This window comes from Schistocerca gregaria, chromosome 3, assembly GCF_023897955.1.
Source record: "Schistocerca gregaria isolate iqSchGreg1 chromosome 3, iqSchGreg1.2, whole genome shotgun sequence".
Lineage (NCBI taxonomy): Eukaryota > Metazoa > Arthropoda > Insecta > Orthoptera > Acrididae > Schistocerca > Schistocerca gregaria.
In genome coordinates this window covers 775068108-775091162 of record NC_064922.1, presented here as the reverse complement: position 1 = coordinate 775091162, position 23055 = coordinate 775068108, and the positions used below count along the sequence as shown (strand labels likewise).

Below are 23055 nucleotides of genomic sequence, written 5' to 3'. Positions count from 1 at the left end.
CGGCTGCACAGATTGTCTCCTAAATCGTTTTTATAGATAAGGGACAGCAAAGGGCCTATAACGCTACCTCGGGGAACTCCAGAAATCACTTCTGTCTTACTCGATGACTTTCCGTCAATTACTACGAACTGTGACCTCTCTGACAGGAAATCACAATTCCAGTCACATAACTGAGACGATATTCCGTAAGCACGCAATTTCACTCGAGCCGCTTGTGTGGTACCGTGTCAAAGCACACGACCTGTGTCACGAGAGCTGAACATTCTACTGTCCACCGTTAGGAAGTGCAAATGGTCTTCACACTGAGCAGCGTTTCTACCCTGAAACGTAAACATGGTATGCAATTAACAAATGGTACGGTCTCGTGTGGAAATTCCTTTTAGTGGTTTGTTCATTAATTCTCTCACACATACCCTACGGGTACTCCTTCACGGAGGTCCTCTCTGTTGTGTTGGCTACTGTGGGAGTCAGCACCGACACAAAGAAGGAAGGAGTGAAGTTACGATGGTCAGTGGCTGGAATCCGAAATGATCTGTACATAACACTTGCAGATTAATAGAGCACTTTATTTCTAAAAAGGAAAGAAACATAAGTTCTCGTTACAGGAGGGTGAGTCAAATGAAAACCTTAAATTTGTAATAACAAATCGAAATTTCGCACCGTTATCCTGTAAGTTGGTAAGCGTGCTACAAACAGCGTGCAGAATGGCCTGTGGGTGGCAGAATAGTGCAGATGCACACAGACCGTCACAGTATCAGTATAAAGATGGTCACCCCACTTGTGACTTGGACCAGGGAAGAACAGCGTTCTGTTATTCGGTTTTTGCGTATTGAAGGTGTGAAACCTATTGAAATTCATAGACGAGTGTAGGTTCGATACGGTGATGCAGGTTTGTCACAGCAGCAAGTCTACAAATGGAGTAGAATGTCGGCAAATGGTGTGACTTCAGTGAAGGATGCTCCTCGTCCGTCAGGCACAACGAGTTGTGACTCCACAGAACATTGCAGCAGTTGAAGCCATAGTGAAGGAAAACCAGCGAGTGACACTGAATGACATTGTAGAATGTTTACAGATTAGTCATGGGTCAGCACACCTCATTGTGCACGATGTGCTGCAGTTTCACAAAGTGTCTGCAAGATGGGTGCCACGACAGCTGACTCCTGAAATGAGAGAACGACTTGTTGATGCTTGTGAAGAACTTCTTCGATGCTTTGAACGAGAAGGTGATGGCTTCCTTGCAAGAATCGTTACTAGGGACGAAACCTGGGTTCACTTCCACCAACCGGAAACAAAGAGACTGAGCAAGGAATGGCGCCATTCCTCATCACCAAAACCAAAGTAATTTCGAATAGAACCATCAGCAGGGAAAGTTATGCTGACTCTCTTCTGGGACGAAAATGGCGCCATGTTGGATCATTACATGCCTAGAGGGACCACTACCACCAGTGCGTCATACACAGATCTCCTAAAAAATCATCTGCGGCCTGCAATGAAATCAAAGCTACGTGTATTGCTGTCAGCAGGTGTCCTTTTGCAACATGACAATGCAAGGCCCACACTGTCCGTACAACAGTTTCAAAAATCACATACCTGCATTTTGAGTTTCTTCCTCATCCACCATACTCACCAGACCTTACCCCAAGTGATTTCCATACGTTCGGACTACTCAAAGACGCAATGGGAGGAAATGAGTTCCGTTCTGATGAAGAGGTACGCCACGCGGTGCATGAGTGTTTGCGCGGACTACCAAAAGAATTTTTTCCTCAAGGAATTTATGTACTTTGTGAGTGCTACAGGACTTGCATTGAGCGTCGGAGAGATAATGTTGAAAAGTGATACAGCTTTTGACCACTTTTGCACAATAAATAACACTTAAAAAAGTATTTAAGATTTTCATTTGAGTCACCTTCGTAAGATGGTTTTATGTGCTTCCCGTGCCTCGTACGTGGAATTAATTTTACACGCTATTACTACTCGCAGGCTAAGTATCGTCTTCCTATTGCTCAGTACTGACGCTCTCGAAGTCTGCGACCGAACTCGACCCCAACCAGTGATGCGCGGCTGGTTAAGTTAGCGCTGGCAGGGGGCGCTGAACTCTTGTTTTCCTGGGGGTGTGGCGCTGCCCGCCCTTTCCACTGGGGCGCGGGTCAGCGTCTTCTTGATGCTGTTTCGCGGGCTGCGTGTTCGGTGTGCAGTCTAAGCTTTAGGACTGCACAATCTCAACCAGCGAAAGTTTAACTATAACCACGCTGTACATGGGTGAACGGATCCAGCCATCTGTCACAACAATCTGTGAAAATAATGGCATCGAAAAGGAGGATGACACAGAGATTGGTCCAAATACTGAACGCCTTATTCCAAAACTTTGTCACTGAGGAAAAGCGCACTGCAGTTTCTTTATATAGTCACACGAACGTCAAAATGACGGATAATGAAATAAGAGACCATGTAGTAGGAAAATGACTGAAATCTCTCGACAGAGGTAAGGCCACTGGACATGACGGCATACCAGCACAATTCTACAGAGAGGAAGCAGAAGCACCAGTGTACAGTACGTGAAGCGTTCCTAGGTATTTGGAAAAAGAAGCGCATTTCATTCCCGTTCTCAAGAAGGGTGGCAGAACAGACACATAAAACTATTGGCCTTTATCTCAGACGTCAGTCTGTTGTAAAATTTTGCAATACGTTTTATACTTGCCTATTACAATAATTCTGAGACCGAAAATCTCCACCAGGAATCAAAACGAGTTTCGAAAACAACGATCGTGTGAAACTAATTTCGCTCTCTTCGTCCATGAGAACCAGAAAGTAGAAGATACTGTCACCCAGATGATGCAGCGTTCCTCAACTTACCCATCGATACAGTTCCAACTTGCTGCCTAAGAACAAAACACGAGTTTTCGAATTAGCAGTCCAACTGCGTGATTGGAATTAAGAATTTTTATCAAGCAGAACATAGCATGCCATTCTGAAAGGAGAGAAGTCTTCACATGCAACTTCAAGTGAACCGCAATGGATTGTTATAGCGCCACTACTTTTTACAAGAAAAAGTTCCCATTAGGAAGCCTTGCGGCACCTTACATGAAACGTAGCGTGACCCCGATGCGGGTATATAGCCACCGATATGCACACAAGGGATTAGTGTTGCATTCGTGCCTTTACGAAGAGCGTACCGCAAAAGCGGAGAGCCGGCCGGTGTGGCAGAGCGGTTCTAGGCGCTACAGTGTGGAACTGCGCGATCGCTATGGTCGCAGGTTCGAATCCTGCCTCGGGCATGGATGTGTGTGATGTCCTTAGGCTAGTTAGGTTTAAGTAGTTCTAAGTTTTAGGGGACTGCTGACCTCAGAAGTTAAGTCCCATAGTGATCAGAGTCATTTGAACCATGTTTAAAAGCGGAGACGTGAACTATGGTGACGTTATTACCGAATGCGTCCAAAAGGCTCGACCTGGAGTTGTTCTTGGCTACCGAAGGTCAAACACCGGCAGACGTTCATTGGAGAGTTGGTGATGATGTTTGGTTTGTGGGGCGCTCAACTGCGCGGTCTTCATCGCCCGTACATATTCCCAATTTGTACACAGTCCAATCTAGCCATTTTGATGAATGATGATGAAGTGATGAGGACAACACAAACATCCAGTCCTCGGGCAGAGAAAATCACCAACCCAGCTGGGAATCGAACTTGCGACCCCATGATCCAGAGGTAGCAACGCTAACAACTAGATCGTTGGGGAGTGAAGAATATGTTTGGGGCAGCATGCCTATCGAAAACTACCGATGTGGAATGGTGCGCCAAGTTCCATGCTGGTCCCTGTTCGACATAAGGCGCCAGTCGAGATGGTAGACCAGCCTCATCCATTACAGGCAAGTGGGAGACACTTGAGCACCCACCAAATAGTGCTGACCTCTTCCCTGTGCGATTGTCATGCCTTCGGCCTCAAGGGTCGATGATGCCTATCGACGAAGATGTACAACAGGCTGTTTTAGATTTCGTCACGCAGTGGAACACGGTTTCTTCAACCTGGTGCGTCGGTGTAATGACTACCCCTAGTCCTCATGGTGATGTTCCCTCATTAGCATATCGATGCTGGAATGTATGGCCTTCGAAAGCAAACTTTTTAATCGCACTTATATATGACCCAGAGGATAACGTTAGACGTTCTATGAAGCTTTGTTTGTGTGTGAAATCTTATGGGACTTAACAGCTAAGGTCATCAGTCTCTAAGCTTACACACTACTTAACCTAAATTATCCTAAGGACAAACACACACACCCATGCCCGAGGGAGGACTCGAACGTCCGCCGGGACCAGCCGCACAGTCCATGACTGTAGCGACAAGACCGCTCGGCTAAAGCCGCGCGGCCTATGAAGCTTTTTATCGCTGATGTTGTTTCACAGGGTACTTCACGAAGATATGCAAATATTTTAATACGTTCTTCTACAAGTAAAACTAAAGAAGAAAGCCCATATAAACATAGGTCCGCAAATGTTTGGTTACGGAGTTGCAGCTAATAAAAGATTTTACCTGAAATTTAGCAACTTCGCTAATATGAAGCGAATGCAAAACCATACTACGCAAAGCACGATTTCCACTTATTTTGTTGTTATTGATCTGGTGAATCTAATAAAGCTTGTCCCAGACGCGTATCTGCAGTAGTTTTTCGGAATATCCAGAGAAGCAAAGACGTAATTTCGTAAAATTTTTAATTTATAAACTACTTGGCCCAATTTGTTTTCATATTTCAGACAACTGCTCAAAGTTTTCAACAGAAGTTGTAGAGAATTTAATTTTGGCAACATAATGGTAATAACGTTAACTGAAACTCTATGAATGTGTCATACAACCTGCTTTTACTAATACCACAGCACACGTGAATTCATATTAAACCACAAAAAACAAAGCTCAGTGTTAAGGAACTAGTAGAGGGTACATACAGTTTCACAATACAATCACAATAAATGTTGAAAATATCTCCACCGAGTTCATTGCGTTTAACTGCACGTGTATGAACAGATTTTGTTGTTCGTTTCAGTTTCACAGGGTCGTTCCTAATTTCGTCTATTGCATTCATAATGCCAGCAAGTAATGCTTCACATGAATTGACTTTGTCGTCATAAACTATGTCTTTCATCTACCATATACACAAAGATCCATTGGTGTTGAATCGGGCGATCTGGATGGCCACAGACGTGGAGCACTCCAACCAAAATGTTCATTTAAATGTGTTGTAATGGCGTTGGTGAAATGTGGAGGCGCGCCGTCATGTTGAAAATATATTTGCAAATTGCGTAGCAAGTGGAACATCTTCGAGCAAGAGCGGCATTTATTCTTGAAGGAACTGTAAGTACGTCTCACCAGTTAGGCGTCCTGGGAAAATGACTGGTCCAATAAAGTGTGTGTTGATTACACCACACCATACACTTATGCTAAATCGCTGCTGGAAATTGAAATTGCGTTGCGCTGTTGCATGTGGATTTGCTTCAGATCATACGTGCTCGTTATGTAAATTGTTTATGCCATTTCGAGTAAACTGTGACTCATCAGTAAATAAGATATATTTGTTTAACTGCAGATTAGTGTTTAACCAGTTACAAAACTCCAAGCGAAGGGCACGATCTCCCGGATGTAAACGATGCACTTTATGGTAAGGATGCAGATTATTGTACTTCAGTGTACGCCGTTCAGTAGGTTGTGAAATGCATAATCGTTGAGAGATACGTCGTGCATTGGTAACCTGGCTATGTTGAACAGCATCCATAATATCTTTATCATCGTCTTTAAGTATCGAGCGCTCGTACTGATTATGAACGCTAGGTAAGAACCTGTCTCCCGTAACATTCGAAATAGTCCTCTCATGGTTCGTGCATTCGTAATCCTCCGAGCTGGATAACTTAAACGCGATATTCGCCAGCCATAGCATTACCATCACATTTGCCATAAATTAACCCCAAATTGGTGTATTCCTCTGTCGTAAATTTGAAAGGCATCCATATTTCATAAGTAACCTACAAACTACAACAGTTACTATGTGGTTTCGCTTAAATACACTGTTGCTATTATGTTCTTTCACTGAACACTACAAAAAACTAACTCTTTCAAGGACAGGAAACGACTGACGCAACTGAATAACGGCTGCCAACAATGACATAAACGTTTCTACAATCTTAATGTAAAGTAAACAAATTTACTTGTATAATAATCTTTGCTTCTCTGGATTTTATGGAAAACTGCTGCAGATACACGTCGAGAGTCACGAGACCAATAGCAACAAAATAAATGGAAATCGTGTTTTACTTTAACGTCGTACAGTTTTGCGATGGCTTCAAATTAGCGAAGTTGCTAAATTTCAGGCAAAATCTTTTGTTAGCCGTAACTCCGTAACTAAACATTTGCGGACCTATGCTTATATGAACTATTTCTTTAGTTTTACTTGTAGAAAAGCGTATTAAAATATTTGCATATCTTCGTGAATCACTCTGTATATAGAGAAGCCGCAATGCAAGAAAATTTCTGCGAAATGCAGGAAAAGCAGCAGAGGATCTACACTTGGTGCAGAGCTTGGCAGTTAATCCTCACCACAGATGAGTGTAATGTATTGCACTCTGCGCGTAAATAGGCAGAAAAGCCCATTATTGTTTGATTAAACGATTGGAGAACAATCAGTGGAAGCAATAAGATATATAAAACGTGCCCACGGAGCGATTTTAAAGTGGAAAGGCCAGATAAAGCTAAGATAATCGCAGGTAAGACAAATGTCAAACTAATTTACTGGAAGAATCCTCAGGAAATGTTATCTCCAGAAGAAGCAGGTAGCTTACAGAGTACTCGTTCGACTAATATTTGAATTTTGCTCGTCAATCTAAAATCCGCAAGAGACAGGTTTAGTAGAGGAAATAGAGAAGATCCGAAGAAGTGCGGTGCATTTCGTTACAGGTTCATATAGGCAGCTCGAAAACGTCGTGAAGATGCTCAGCCAACTCTAGTGGCAGACGTTGAATAAGAGATGTTCTGTATCATGGTCGGATTTGCTTTTGAAGTTCCAAGATCGTACTATTCTAGAAGAGTCACCTGAAATACTGATTCATTCACATATACCCCGCGAAAAGACCAAGACTGAGATATCAGAGCCCACATGGAGGCTTACAAACAATTGTTCTTCCCTCGAACGATTCTTGACTGGAACAGGAAAGGGGGATGTGATAATGGTACACAAAGTACCTTCCGTCACACACACCGTGTAAGTACACTACTGGCCATTAAAATTGCTACACCACGAAGATGACGTGCTACAGACGCGAAATTTAACCAACAGGAAGAAGATGCTGTGATATGGAAATGATTAGCTTTTCAGAGCACTCACAGAAGGTTGGCGCCGGTGGCGACACCTACAACGTGCTGACATGAGGAAAGTTTCCAACCGATTTCTCATACACAAACAGCAGTTGACCGGCGTTGCCTGGTGAAACGTTGTTGTGATGCCTCGTGTAAAGAGGAGAAATGCGTATCGTCACGTTTCCGACTTTGATAAAGGTCGGATTGTAGCCTATCGTTATTGCGGTTTATCGTATCGCGACAACGCTGCTCGCGTTGGGCGAATAGCAGAATTTGGAACGGCGTACTGAATCCCAACGGCCTCGTATCACTGGCAGTCCAGATGATAGGCATCTTATCCGCATGGCTGTAACGGATCGTGCCGCCACATCTCGGTTCCTGTGTCAACAGATGGGGACATTTGCATGACAGCAACCATCTGCACGAACAGCTCGACGACATTTGCAGCAGCATGGACTATCAGCTCGGAGACAATGGCTGCATCACAGACAGCAGCGCCTGCGATAGTGTACTCAACGACGAATCAGGGTGCACGAATGGCAAAACGTCATTTTTTCTGATGAATCCAGGTTCTGTTTACAGCATCATGATGGTTGCATCCGTGTTTGGCGACATCTCGCTAAACGCACGTTGGAAGCGTGTATTCGTTATCACCATACTGGCGTATCACCCGGCGTGATGATATGGGGTGCCATTGGTTACACCTCTCGGTCACCTCTTGTTCGCACGCACTGACGGACATTTGAACAGTGTACGTTACATTTCAGATGTGTTACGACCCGTGGCTCTACCCTTAATTCGATCCCTGCGAAACCCTACATTTCAGCAGGATAATGCACAACCGCATGTTGCATGTCCTGTACGGGCCTTTCTGGATACAGAAAATGTTCGACTGCTGCCCTGGCCAGCACATTCCCCAGATCTCTCACCAATTGAAAACGTCTGATCAATGGTGGCCTAGCAACTGGTTGGTACAATACCTCAGTCACTACTCTTGATGAACTGTGGTATTGTGTTGAAGCTGCAAGGGCAGCTGTACCTGTACACGCCATCCAAGCTCTGTTTGACTCAATGCCCAGGCGTATCAGTGCCGTTATTACGGCCAGAGTTGGTTGTTCTGGGCACTGATTTCTCAGTATCTATGCACCCAAATTGCGTGAAAATGTAATCACATGTCAGTTCTAGTATAATATATTTGTCCAATGAATACATGTTTATCATCTGCATTTCTTCTTGGTGTAGCAATATTAATGGCCAGTAGTGTAGCTTTAGATGCTGCCTGTGCCAACGGCCTTCCCGCACTGGCAACACCGAGTCCCGTTACATCACCGAAGTTAAACGCTGTCCGGCTGGTCTAGCGTTTGGATGGGTGGCCAACCAGTCTGTCGAGCGCTGTTGGCAAGCGGGGTGCACTCAGCGCTTCTGAGGCAAACTGAGGAGCTACTTGATTGAGAAGTAGCGTCGTCGCCACAACATAAAAGAGTGTGGAGGTGACCAGGAAACATGTACTGTTATAAATGGTTGAAAGGTATGTGCTGAGATTCGATCAGGATAGAGCCAGCGAAAAATGTCGATAGTTCCCAACCACAAGGTTGGACGAGTAGTACATCTTCGAGTAGTAAGATCTTTGACAGCTAACAGAGCTAGGTGCACGCAGTACAAGTTTGAGTAGTGGTGAGGAGATGTGCAGAGACAGCAGACGTGTTTCGAGTCAGAGCTAGATGCCTGCAGAAGGCAGCCGGGTCGTGACAGCATCAAAGTAAGAATTGGCGCTACGCACATAATAAGCTATATCTTGAGCGAAACTCGGCATATACCTGGGGAAACTAGAAAGAATAATTAATAAAATAGGTTTTCTTTTGTTAAATAATGTCTGAAAGCTAGACGGAAATCCCATTGTTGATGCAATACGCGTTTTGTGAAACTTTCTCGTAAATACATGCTATAGAAGTTTCTTTTTTTGTTTTTCATATGTGCCTTACAAGTTTGACCAATAAATATTTTTTAGATAAAATTAGAGTTTCATCTCACACCTTATGTCGTTCTCCGCATCCTGTGCTTGCATTGAACCAAAAGGTACTTTAAAGTAAAGTTCCCATGAGTAAAGCTAATAATTTCGTTTATCAGAGTAAAATAATCAATATGCCATTGCACAGTTGGCAAATTATTCAGATCAGGACAGAATTTTTATTAAGTAACAGACAGGGCCAAAATGAGTAAAGTTATCTAGAATGACAATTTTATGCCATTGAACTACGGCTCAGTTGAATATATGTTTTATTATCGGCTAAACGGGAAGAGTGCACGAGGTAAGTCCACAGACGCAGTCAGATGCAGGTTGGTGACTTTCATTTATTTTCATTTCAGATGTGTATTTTGAGTATTAATTTGCCAACAATATTTACATGCAGTCAGATAAAGTTCAGTTCAGTTAAATACGCAGTCAGATGCAAGTTTTATGAAAGACTAAAGCAGTCACATGCAGTTCAGTCTAGTTTAAATAGAGAATTTTTATTAACAACACTTTCATGGTGTCACATTGTGTTCAACGATGAATTGGAGTTCATCACCGCCCTGGATAACCATGCAACGTGGGGAGCGGTCCAGTGTCTCCACTGAATTCTAGAGCCACAGCGATGTTACTCCTAGCGACTTTGTGTGGCAAGTTATCGGGTACGACTTCTGTCTGTGTCTGGTAGTGACTGAGGAAACTCCGACTTCACAATTTAACATTATGGACGTCCTACGTCATGTGTTACCTTTCACGTAACATTAACGTGACGCCACCTTTCAGAAAGACAGACAATGCTCCTCGACCCTTGGCTGGTGTGTCTATATAGTGTATGAGTGATGTTGAGGTACACCCGTGACCAGCAAGAGCCTCAGTTCTGTCCCAAATAAAATATGTGTGGAAACAGCTCCGACATCAACTCTGTCCTAGTGCTACTATCCAGTTATCAACGACCAGTTACAACTTTTGTGGCCAGCTTACCTCAGGAGACGATAATATGGCTCAATGCTTCCCAACCGATTGGTTCTTGCGTCCAGGTCTGAGAGGGTGCAACCTCATACTGATAATTGGCCTCTACTGCCAAGTTATTTGTAAATTTGATTCAATTTTGTAATCACTGAAATACCGTCACATACTATGTCAACTCGTGAAGTACCATTTGGTTTCCATTTCCCCTTGGATTATTCACTTTTTTGCCAACCTATCTGTTTAGCCACAAATCACTAAGTAATGTTCAAGAATTTATGTGATTGGGTAGGCAAGAATTTCGAAGTTAACGTATTTAAAAAGTTAAATTCTAATGTGCGCATGATGTGAAAGTATCAGCACATTTAAATTGCATACGCATACTTGAGGCGCAGTTATAACTAGTTGACTTGGCTTTATAAGTTGACCAAGTTTTGAGAACGAAAACATGGTCCAGGTAGGCTGTATTCTTTTTATTGTCTATGCGTCTGGCTGATTTTAACCTTACGAAATTTTCAAGCAAGTATCTTAAGCTGGAAGTTTAAGACACGTGCTTGAAAATAACCAAAGGTTGAAATTGGCCAGTCGCATAGGTAATGATAGAATACAATCGTTTTAGACCATATTTTCATTCACAAATCACGCTGATCCACAGAAATTAAATTTTAAATTGCCTAAGTAGTGTGGTCATCTAGCTACTTCAACTGAGGGGTTGTTCCAGTCTGGCTGACAACGCATTGTAGCTTAGTTACCAAGCTCAGACATATTAGGTAGAGGGATCAATTAGCTATGTCTTTGTTTAAGGATAGAGATTGAGAGTACTGGAATTATGGATCACTGAATAAAAATTCAGTGCAGTGTTATTGCAAAATCTTGCTAACTGAATGCTCTGGAAACAAAGGGATAAGGAATTGCAACATGAAATCACCAAGCCCTGCTATAATGTGTATTTATTTACGGAAAACCAGTTTCAGTCAAGTCCCAAATACCATTAGATGAGATGAATTGATGGTTTCTTGCCGTGAGGTACAAAATTATTATCAGCAACTGTCACTTGTACATGCATCTGTTCTTCTGTTCATTTTCTATTAGTCACTGTTGTGCCCCACTATACTATCCCTGCCAGGTAGACTTCCCCTCCATCATAGCGGTGTTCAGCATAGAATACATCAAGGAAACACCAGGAGCAACGTGGTCTTCAGTGGTTGTTCACAGATTGCCTGCTGCGGTCAGACTACATTGTAATACCACAGGTTCCAATCAGACTCGACGATGACATTGTTCCTCTTGCAGAGCTAACTGGCAAAGAGTGTGTGCTCTCCAACTGCAGCAGGCAATTGCACAGACTTGGTATAGCATTGTACGTTTTGATACAACACGTGGCCCGGCAGAACGGCTGAGACGTGGCAGTGGTATGGGCGTCCACCAGCCACACTCATGGTAGTCCTTGTCCATGACTGGGTAAATGAAAATAATTAAAGAAATCATGAGCAAGTAAAAACATATCCAGGCGCATAGAGAATTTTATTAGATTAATGGAGGTGAAAACCGCAAGTGGCTCAGAGTGAGATTTATGCTCTAATGAGCTGGTCATGAGTGCGCTAAGTGAACAGGCACCACTAATGCCGCCATAGGGGGTGTTGGCCCAGAAACGCGAGTAATCGGTGCGCAGTTGAAGCCATGGCGTGTGGGAGATTCGAAGGCTGGCGGACGAGTACGAAATGTGTTGTAAACAAAAAATTCTGAGTAGTTTGCAGAAGCGGACACCCCTTCTTTATGAACGGTAGAACGAGTCCATAGTAATATAAAATGTAGGGCCTGAAAATGTTAAGGATTATAATGTTCAGGAGAGACTTAAGATTTTTGCAGATTTCTGCAAGCGTGTCACTTGGAGGTAAGACAGGATGTATTCTAACATCAAAAACATTCACAATTATTAAAGGTGTTCGGGTGATGTGATTTTCGTTCTGGCGGAACAGAAGACAGGAGGACGCTACATTGTTCGAGAAGAACACGGCTCTGGGGTATGAAGACGACGGACGAATCACGATAGGGTTCCGCATTTATGGCAAAATAGGCTTTGTCTCTGCGTATCTTATATAAATGACATGATCAATAGTGAAGCCGCTTAGGAAGCGCATTTGATTGGTGCCCGTAAGTGTCTTTTGATTTTGCAATACGCACAGGCTTAGACGATGCCAGACAATGCGCGAAGCTTTCACCAGTCGTGACGCCATTGCTATCATGCAATTGGTTGTCTGTACCTTTACGCTACGGCTGTCTAAGTAATGTGTAATTAGCGACGCTGATGGCAGTTTGGTGGCGACAGGAAAAGATTTTAGTCATTTTGTGTTCTTTGCAAAGTGTGCATTGCCAAAACTATACTGGTGATACGTGGTATCAAGACCCACATGGGAGGTACACAGTTTCAAATGGAGTAGACGGTAGGAGATTATTATTGTGCCTTCTGACGCAACTAATTGGTATTTTGTATCGGTAGTTTCGGACAGACTGGCAAAAATGACGGTCTCGAGAGCACCGTGAATTCTGACCGAAGCAGGTGGTATTTCGTGCCATTGCTTCAAGAAATGTACACATACGAAATTGGAGCACACTGTGCCTGTACAAAATGCTGTAAGTTTACCAGCTGCGTATGTGGTTTATATGCGAGGATGAACACTTACCCAGAGTATTATTTTCAGAGTATTTTCGTACTCGGAAGTTACAGGCTGTGGTGCAACAAGCAGTTAGCTGTCTTGTGGAAAAGTCAGTTAACTCTGACAGATGTGGATGGTGCGATCGAACTTCAAATTTGCAGAAACACGAAGAAAGGTCAAGTATGTACTTGATCTACGCAACCCTGTTGGACCTAAGAATCCTGATACAGGCAGTTGGCGTTTTATAGAATGCTAGTTAGAGTTTGTATTGTTGTTGTGTCCTCTCATCACATATGTTTTAATTTGGAAGAGATTAGAAAAAGTCACTTAAATTACGAGAGTGAAGATCAACAATGTTACACAGTCTTTGGCGAGCAGTCTGCAGTCATCACTCTTCAGCGGCCACTTTCAGTATGCAGTGAGTTCAGGCAACAGTGGACAGTCAGATTTTCGATGCGAAGAATCTTCCTCTCGCTATTGTGACAGACACCGGCACCCAATTCACGAGTGAAGAGTTTGAGTCTTTTTGTATGGTGTATGGGATCCAGAATTTCAGCAGCACGGTTTCATCCCTAATTGAAAGGGGTTGCCGAAAGCTTCGTTTGGACATTCAGGGAACAAACCAAAAATCTCGTGGCTCGCTATACGTTGGAGGACGTCTTACTAATGTTTCTCTCTTCTTACAGAAATGCACCCTGCGAGTGAGCATCTAAGTAGGATACGTTGAATGCTTGGAAGATGTGTTAACAATGGTTTGTTTTCTGCTCAATGCAATGTACGTCGTATTTACGGGAGGGACCCACCCAAAAAACATGTCAATCAACTCTTACCACGTGTCGAGTAGGTTCTTCTTTCCAGGAATTTTAGCTCTCTTTTAGACACAGGCACTGGCAAGGCATCTTCTCTGGAGTGGGAACAGGGGCTCCAACATCACAGCAGCCTAACAAAGTCATCGCCCTGCCATAGCTTGAACCAGTGGAAGCAGATACCTATGGCGTCAGTGAGGAGGTCAGGATGGAGATGGACTCGTCCATCAACAACGGTAGCAGCCCAACGAGAAGAGGCTTGTCCTCTCTCTCTCTCTCTTGAGGGAGGAGGGACGTTGTGTGCCACGCTCTACCCTTGCTGAGTAGGCCTTTCTTCCATCGTAGCAGCGTTCTGCGAGGTCAGGGGCAGTGAGCAGTGTGGGTTTCAGTGGTTATTCACACAGGCTGCCCATAGCTGCCGCACTACAACCACACCGCCCACATCCACCAACCAGATGCCAAGACTGCATCTTTCCACTTGGAGAGGAGCGCGTGATATTCACCAGCCAGTGGTAGCAGTGCGCTTGATGATACAATCCTCGGCCCAGCAGTCTGCTGGACAATTTTGACGAGCAGTCTTAAATCTGCAGCGAGTTAAGGATACGATGTACAGTCAGTTGTCTTTAACGCAGTCCGTCGGCAGAATTCGTCTGGAGTTAGCATCCACCATGCTGCAATACTCCATACCACAAACACCTCGCAAGTATTGGAACCGCCACAGCCCATAGCCCATTGGCTTAGTCCGTGGCAGGTGTTTACTACTGGAAATTATAGAACTCAGCCCTCAGTCTGTGCAGGTTAAATGTGTAGCCAGAATTGGATGTTAATGTGTTGATGAGTCACAGTAAATAAGTGTTCTTTTGCCTGGGCTAATATATTTTCTGCAGGGGTTACATAACTGTAGTACTATCGGTAGTGTGACAGTTACAGAAGTCACTAAGCACGCGAAGTGACAGTTGTCTTGTTGACCAAACTGCCTCACCAAGTCGTATCATAAACTAAATGCACTGTTTAAAGTAAATATTTATGAAATAAGTCTTGCGATATTAGTTTAGTTATATGAAGCAGAAACATTGTAATGTACAATGCGTGGAAAAACACGCTCACTGGAGCAAATTCATCGTCTTTGAGATACGAAGTATTACGAGTAATGACTGACGATTGGCCAGTGATAATATCCGTATCAACTGGAGGAAGTGGATGAACGCAGAATTTGGGAAATGCTGATGCCTCGTAAAACTGAGGTCGCTTGTAAAGCTTGATAATACTTGCTAATATTCACTAATAACATAATAAGTAGAATGAAATTTTCGCTCTACAGCGGAGTGTGCACTGATATGAAACCTCCTGGCAGATTAAAACTGTGTGCCGGACCGAGACTCGAGCTCGGGACCTTTGCCCTTCGCGGACAAGTGCTCTACCAACTGAGCTACCCAAGCACGACTCACGCCCCGTCCTCACAGATTTAATTCCGCCATTACCTTGTCTCCTACTTTCCAAACTGCACAGAAGCTCTCCTGCGAACCTTGCAGAACTAGCACTCCTGGAAGAAAGGATATTGCGGAGACATGGCTTAGCCACAGCCTTGGGGATGTTTCTAGAATGACATTTTCACTCTACAGCGGAGTGTGCAATGATATGAGGAGAGCTTCTGTGAAGTTTGGAAGGTAGGAGACGAGGTACTGGTGGAATTAAAGCTGTGAGAACGGGGCGTAAGTCGTGCTTGGGTAGCTCAGTTGGTAGAGCACTTGTCCGCGAAAGGCACACAGTTTTAATCTGCCAGGAAGTTTCACATAGTAAGTAATTTTTCGAAAAATTATTAGTTTCCATTATCGGGAAGATTTAAGCCATTTTTGCAATGAGTGCTCCAAAAGTGAGTGCTCCAAAAACCTAATTATCTCGATGATACAAAAGCTATCCCGAAAGTAAAGTCCGATATATCGCGTTGTGGGAACACAGTGAAAATCCAATGAAACTTTGCACAAAAGTTTTTGGCAATGAACTTTAGTCTGTCTGCCGAACACGACACGTCGCTGCTTTCAGTGATGAGCACACAATGAGCACGTAAAGATGCCTACAACAGTACTGTCTCGCGCCAAGTGTGAGTGCTGTCAAGTTTCGCCTGATTTCGTGCAAGCTCACATAAGGTACCTGTCATACACTTCTTTCTTCATGACAGTTCTGCACTATGCAGGGGCAATGAGGACGACCCTGCAGCGTTTTCGATTCGAAGTGTTTGATCACCTAACAAATAGACCGGACTTGGCTCTATATGATGTTCATCTCTGGTCACGCCCGCATCTCGTGGTCGTGCGGTAGCATTCTCGCTTCCCACGCCCGGTTTCCCGGGCTCGATTCCCGGCGGGGTCAGGGATTTTCTCTGCCTCGTGATGGATGGGTGTTGTGTGATGTCCTTAGGTTAGTTAGGTTTAAGTAGTTCTAAGTTCTAGGGGACTGATGACCATAGATGTTAAGTCCCATAGTGCTCAGAGCCATTTATTTTTCATCTCTGGTTACATTAACCGCTTGCTATGAAGAAAACATTTTGGCACAGCCAACGAAATGCAGGGCGGTGTAGAGAAGTGGCGGAAAGTATTGACGGCTGTCTGCTATGACGAGGGTTTTGGAAAGTCGGAACGACAACTATGTAGGGAAGTAGCTGGAAGTTGAAGCAAATTGTTACAAGTAAAAGATTTTCGATTTTCACTGTGGTTTCCACTTCGTGGCCGATCGTTCCTTAATTTCCGAACAACTCTCGTACTTTACTCCTTTTCACCTACACAGGCCACAGGGTATCCAAAAAAACGGTAACCGTGATTTCTTCTAAAGATCATATATGAATAAAACAATACAAAATATAAGGTTTAATTATCATGAAGAAGTGAAGGTATATCAATGAGAAGAAATAAAGCTCTCTTAGTTTCAGCGTAAAAAGCGTTTGCACTATGTTCAGTGAGACAATAATCTATTCGTTTATATCTTATGGTACGAGAAAGACGTGAATAGGAAGTTATTTAGAGTAATGATCAGTTAATGCGAACTACTCTCAATAAAAAAAGAGAACTGTTTCTCATTTTCTAGCTGCACTTACGTCATAATCCTATGTATCTTTTATGACGTAGTCACCATACCTGTTTTATCCGTTGTTTCAGTTAAACATTGTATTATTAAGACGTAGCAAAACACAACTAAAATGTTCATAAAACCGTATACTATTTACCTCGAGAAAGAGAATACGAAACAGTTCCCTAACGCACATTGCTGTAGTGCGTTGGGTCTAATTCCTCGTAGGCGCAACGGCTTCTGAGAGTCAGTTTAGAGGTGAGTACACTACAGAATACATAACGGGCTTACGACATGCTGTAGACGTCTCTAAAAATGAAAATAATCCGGCTCTTATCACATTCTCAGAAAAGGTACCATTTGCTTTATCTGGGTAGCCTTCTACGATGCAGTGGAGCCATACTAATATGTAAAAAAATAAATACAGTAATATGTAAAAAAAACTTATTTTTCCCTGTTGCTTAGTGACTGCGGATGCAGGGTAGTACAAATAGACACAGTTGTTGTACTACACAATGTTGTGCCGTATTAGCTACAAGGGATGAACTGAAAATGTTGATTGCTGACTACTAACAAACAGGTTTTATGAAATTTTTACAAAAAGACATACAGGAGGTGGAGCTTTGTGAATAATGTGGCCGATGCAGTTCATTTCGTCGTAGTATCAGCAGTAAGAGCCGATGGCCACAGAAGTAACTTAAGAGACTGATGAAGTCCAGCAAATAGATGGAAGTATGGGAGAGAACGTAACTTTGAATATGAGTCACTGAAGTGGCGCCTAACTGTCGCAGTCGCTCATGCTTCACCGTCGAATCACTTTCGAGAGTGGCAGCACACTTATAGAACAACTTACTGACTGCCGCTCTGGTGAACTAGGAGAGATGCCAAGTACCGTCCATATGAAGCTGTGAGCCGGTCATGAGCGTTACATGGCTGGCTCATTCTTAAAGAACACTCCAAGCCAAAGGTAAGAACTGAGTTTTAGACCAGCTGCAGTATATATTTATTATCTACCGCGAAGTTATATTTTTCACCCCTGTTTGTACATGGAAATCTTAGAGCGAAGTATTACTCGAAAAGGAAAATCAATCTCTGTCTTACCCTACAGTTCTTGCCCGCTGGAGCTCTCTCTAATACCATAGAAGTTATTCTCTGCTCTCTTAACGCGTATCATATCATTTTGTCCCTTCTTTTGTCAATGTTTTTCACACGTTTCTCCCCTCGCTCATTGTGTGCAGAACCTCTTCAAATGTTATTTTATCAGTCTACGTAATTTTCAGCGTCCTTCAGTAACGATATCTTAAACGGTTCGAAAGCCTTCTTATCCGTTTTTCTCACTGTTCATGTATTACTTCCATACAATGCTGTGTTCCAGCCGCACCACTCTCAGGAATTTGTTCTTCATGTTAAGGCCTGTGTGTGAAACTGACAGACTTCTATTAGCGACGTTTGCTTAATTTGCTTGTGCTAGATTGCATTTCATGTCCTACTTGCTTGGACCGTCATGTGTTATTTTGCTTCCTATATAGAAAAATACTTTCGTCTACTACGTTGTCTCCAATTTTCATGTTCGAAATCTCATTTCTGCTTTCGTTTTTTTTCGATATGCACTCAGTTCATAGCAACACTCAGTAGATTGTTCATTCCTTTGGTGGTTCCTATAAGTGTTTTGCACACTCGGTGGGGATAGAAGTATCATGAATATTCATTCAAAATAAACTGTGATCCCAATCCTAACTTTTCTTTCAATTCCGTCATTGATTCTGCGATGTGTAGATTTAACAGTAGGGACAAAAGGCTATATTCATTTCTTGTATCCTTTCTAAACCGAGCACTTCATTCTTTGTCTTCCATTCTTATTGGTTCTTGTACACTTCGTATGTTGCCAGTCTTTCCCTGTAATCATACTGTTTTTCTGTCAATTTCAAACATCCTATATCATTTTATGTAAACACTTTCTCCAGGTCGACATATCCGACGAATGTGCTTGACTTCTTTTAAGTCTTTACACCGTTATCAAGTTCAACTTCAGAAATGTTTCTCTCATGTCTTTGCCTTCCAGAATGCCAAACTGATCGTCATCTAATAGATCTTCAATTTTCTTTCCCATGCTACCGTACATAATTCATGTCAGTAATTTGGACGCATGAGCTATTAAGCCGATTGTTCGACAGTACATACTTTTATACGCCTGTAATATCTTCGGGAATGTGTGGACGATATTTTTCTATAAGTCTGATGGTATGCCTCAAGTTTCCTAAATTTTATAAACCAACTTACCACAATGATCTTAGAAATTCCGATTGAAAGTCCTCTGTCCTTTGTGGCTTCTTTGATAGCAAACCTTCCAAAGTTCTGATTAGTACCTGATCCTCTACGAGACGTTGTCGTAGATGCAACAATTTGGTTGGAAACTCCAGGTCTCCAGAGACGTGTACGCTGGATCATCTGACAGTAAAACCGTGTGCCTTCTCGGAAATCGGAACCGGATCCTTTCTCCCGAAGGTGCTGGTGCCTCATCGTTAGAGAGTCGGGGGAACTGCAAGAGAAATGTACTGCCAGGCTGTAGCGGAGGGCAGCGGCCGTGGGGTGTTCTCTAAGGAGTAACAGGAGCGTCAAATTTTAATATCAGATTTTAAATTATCAGACAGGTCTAAACACGTGGTAGCGCAAATGTATGTACAGCGACAAATTGCTGTTTTTTATCTCCAAATTACTTACTGATCGTCAATGCGGAAGCAAACGAGCCGATACACAAATTAATCAATTGCTTCATTTCTGGACGCAGATATTTCCTTCTTACGTGCACCGTTTAAGTCATCACGCATAGTAGCACGTCTACTTTACTTAGTAAAGCATCAGGAACGCCTGTTGTGCGTGTGAGTTTACTGGCCTTTTCTATACCGCCAGCTTCTTAAGCCAAAATTATTTGTGTATTTTTAAGTCAAAGTTAGTTGCGTAATTTAGAAGAACTTAATAAATTTGACCGCCTAAGTGGTAAAATGTCAGCTTAATTTCAGACACATCTCTAAACAAGTGAATGAATGAATCTGTGTCGTAAAATCTTAGTAACTGATACACTAGATTATTATTACTGATAATTTTAATGTGTTAACACACAAATTTGAATATACAAAAATGTGTTCATTACTCCACGATTCGTTCCAGTCATAGCCGTCGTCAGATCAAAATAAAACTTGAAGTGCAGATACGATGTATCATGTCAACAACGGTATTGCACATTATAGAGATAAGTGCCATATACTAACACATCACTGAGACTCTCAGTACGGTTGTCGATTTGAGACACTACATCTGTACTTCAAATTTTAGTTTGATCTGACGTTGGCTGTCGACGAAACACATCATGGAGTAAAAAAACCTATTGTGGCTTGTCCTAATTATGTGTTGCAACTGCTAAAATTTATCACCAATCCTATAAGAATGTCCTTTGCTGTGTGGTGAAATGTCAGTGTGGTTGTATCTTAGTCAGAGGCAAAGTAAGCCCAAATTCACGATGCTACAGGTAACCGTGATACCGAGAGGAGTGAGCAACGTGAAAAAAAATCCGCCTCGTATACGTCAATGAAACATTTCAAAAAGTTCGCTTAAGTGTGGAGTCCTGTGGAAATTTGCCTCGCAGGCACTTGCTCACATCAGAAGTACCTGCGAGGCGAAAATGCGAGTGATAACGCTATTGTAGCTGTAGTAACTCGTGCAGTCCAACCAACATTTGCAGCTAGGAGATATGGGCAGAGATATATTTGTGTTCGCAGTTAAGAGTGTAGTTAAGTTTGCGGGATCACCATATGATATTAGCGGAAGCGCAACAACGTTACCGTATAACAATAGGTTATCCTTCAAGAGTAAACACATGATACTCTAGAGATCTGTGGTGCGGACGTCTCTCTGCTGCTATTTTGTTGTGGTTTACGAAGATGTAAAAGATCAAGCTTCGAGCAGTGATTAAATACTCCGTAAAGAAAGATATGAGAGCAAAGCTGAAAACAATGCTGGATCTGCTCGTTCATACTCAATGTTGCCAAGTGCACAAATGATTTAAAATTCGGTAGGGTCATCTTAGATGATGATACTCACAGTCCTCGCCCAAAATGTGGCACTGCCCCAGAAATTATTGCTTAAGCGTATAAGACGGTCATGGAGGATCGCCGACAGAAAGCTCGAGAAATTCCTGAAGCTGTAGGGATGTCATCCGAACGGACAGATTACATTTTAATAGCGGAGTTGGATACGAGAAAATTATCTGCTACACGGGTGCCGCGGCTCATAACGCAATATCAGAAATGAATGGGAGTGGAAATGTCGGAACAATGTCTGGTCTGTTTTCAGAGCAACCAACAAGTTTTTTTTCACCGGTTTGTGACCTCAGATGAAACTTGGATCCACTTATGTTCCCACAGAGAAAACAACAAAGAAGTGGGAAAATGATGATTCAACTCCATCGAAGAAAGCGAAGGTAATACGTTCGGTTGGAAAAGCCATGGCCTCAATTTCCTGTCAAGCGATAGGGGTTTGCTGAAGATGATCTTCCCATTAGTCAAACAATTACGGGTCAATACTATGATAACCTCCAGGACAAACTACAGCAAACTATATGTGAAGAAAGCCAGTTTTAACAAGGAAGAAAGTTTTCATCAAGACAGTGCGACCCCACACAAGTGTCACTGATATAGCAAAAATACATGAACTAAATTGGGAGCCTGATTTGGCTCCATCAAACGTTCATCTCTCCCCCTCGATCAAAAATTTCCTCCGTGGATGGAGATTCTCTTCAAACGAAGAACTGACAGCTGAAGTTGACGGGTATTTTGCAGGCCTAAGAAGTCAAAACTTGGAGATGGGATGAAGCCATAGGAACATTGCTTGACCGAAAGCAATAGTGTACAGTGAGACTACAATGCAAAATAAAAAAAAAGTTTCACTTATGTGGGTCATTTCTTTTTAAACTACCCTCCTGTTACATTCACAGAATAGTGATATCCTGTCCTCATATCTTGTATCTGAAAATCAGAGGATATCAAAGGCAATGACAAGGGCTGATATGTAAGTATCATCCCAAGTGCCAATGCCATCTGGTTTCTAGAATGAAAATGTTATTTTAGTGACGAACTGTAAATAAAAAGGACGTACATTCATTGAAAAATACTGTACAAGTATAAGGATCAACATCCAACTAGTGGCTTGTTCTAGTTCTGTGGATGATCCGTGTGGATTTTAAGAGTGACGTCTTTGATCACGTTGTACACAGTCTCAACGTCTCGCAGCTGTCAGTGACCGCTCCGCCACGAGGTGAAAGTCTGCATCCACCATCAGACCTTTGGCTGTGCTGTGTCATCCTATGCCACATCTTTCTTTTGTAACGTTGGAAACCCTGTAGGAAGTCTGAAAGAAGAGGAGAACAAAACAAACGATACCACGTTGAACTTTGCTTGATTTCTGTAATGCAATCTTTTAACTACAATAACAGAATGTTTTCCGTCAAATGTGGAGATGAAATACTGAGACATGTTTGATGCACACTTTAAGTACGAAGTTAACCTCTTTAAGTGTTTCTCGATCACTGATACTTCACCGATCGATATTTTAAGAAATAATAACGACTTCAGGATACTTTAACTTTGTCAACTAACGTATCAGTAGCTGTTCGGTTCAGAATGAGAGCTTGAAATAAAATGTCGCGATGCATTTTCAAAACTTATCAAATTTTAGATGTTATGTTATGTTCAACAAACTTGAGGAAGAAGAACCACTAAGAAGAAAATTGATCTACTATCCTTGACGAAGGTATCTGGTAGATACTAGTACAAATGTAGGACAATGTCTTGTGCAATTTAGGCAGACAATCTAGTTTTTTGAATCAAGTGGTTTGAAGTGCTCCGCCGCGAATTACTCTACTGTACTAGTCTATTCATCTCAGACAACAACTTTCAACCTAAGTCCTCAATTATCTGTTCAGTGTCTTATAATCTCTGTCTTCCATTTGCAGTTTTATCCTCTACATCTCTCACTAGAGGCATAGAAGTTATTCCCAGATATCTTAACACATGTCCCATCAACCTCTCTTCGTTGATTCAGAAGAGCATCCACGCATTCGTTCGTTGTCTTAGCAGTCCATTTACAGTAAATTCTAATATCTTTCTATAGCACCAAGTTTCAAACGCTTCGATTCTCTTCATCCCTGTCATTCCCACAGTCCATG

General features: G+C 42.6%; 1 protein-coding gene across 1 annotated transcript in view; it reads right to left on the bottom strand.

Moving 5' to 3' along the window:
• The window catches only part of LOC126354149 (uncharacterized), a 107280-nt gene that overhangs the window by 65589 nt on the left and 18636 nt on the right, over positions 1-23055 (bottom strand). The gene's annotated exons all lie outside the window — the stretch shown is intronic.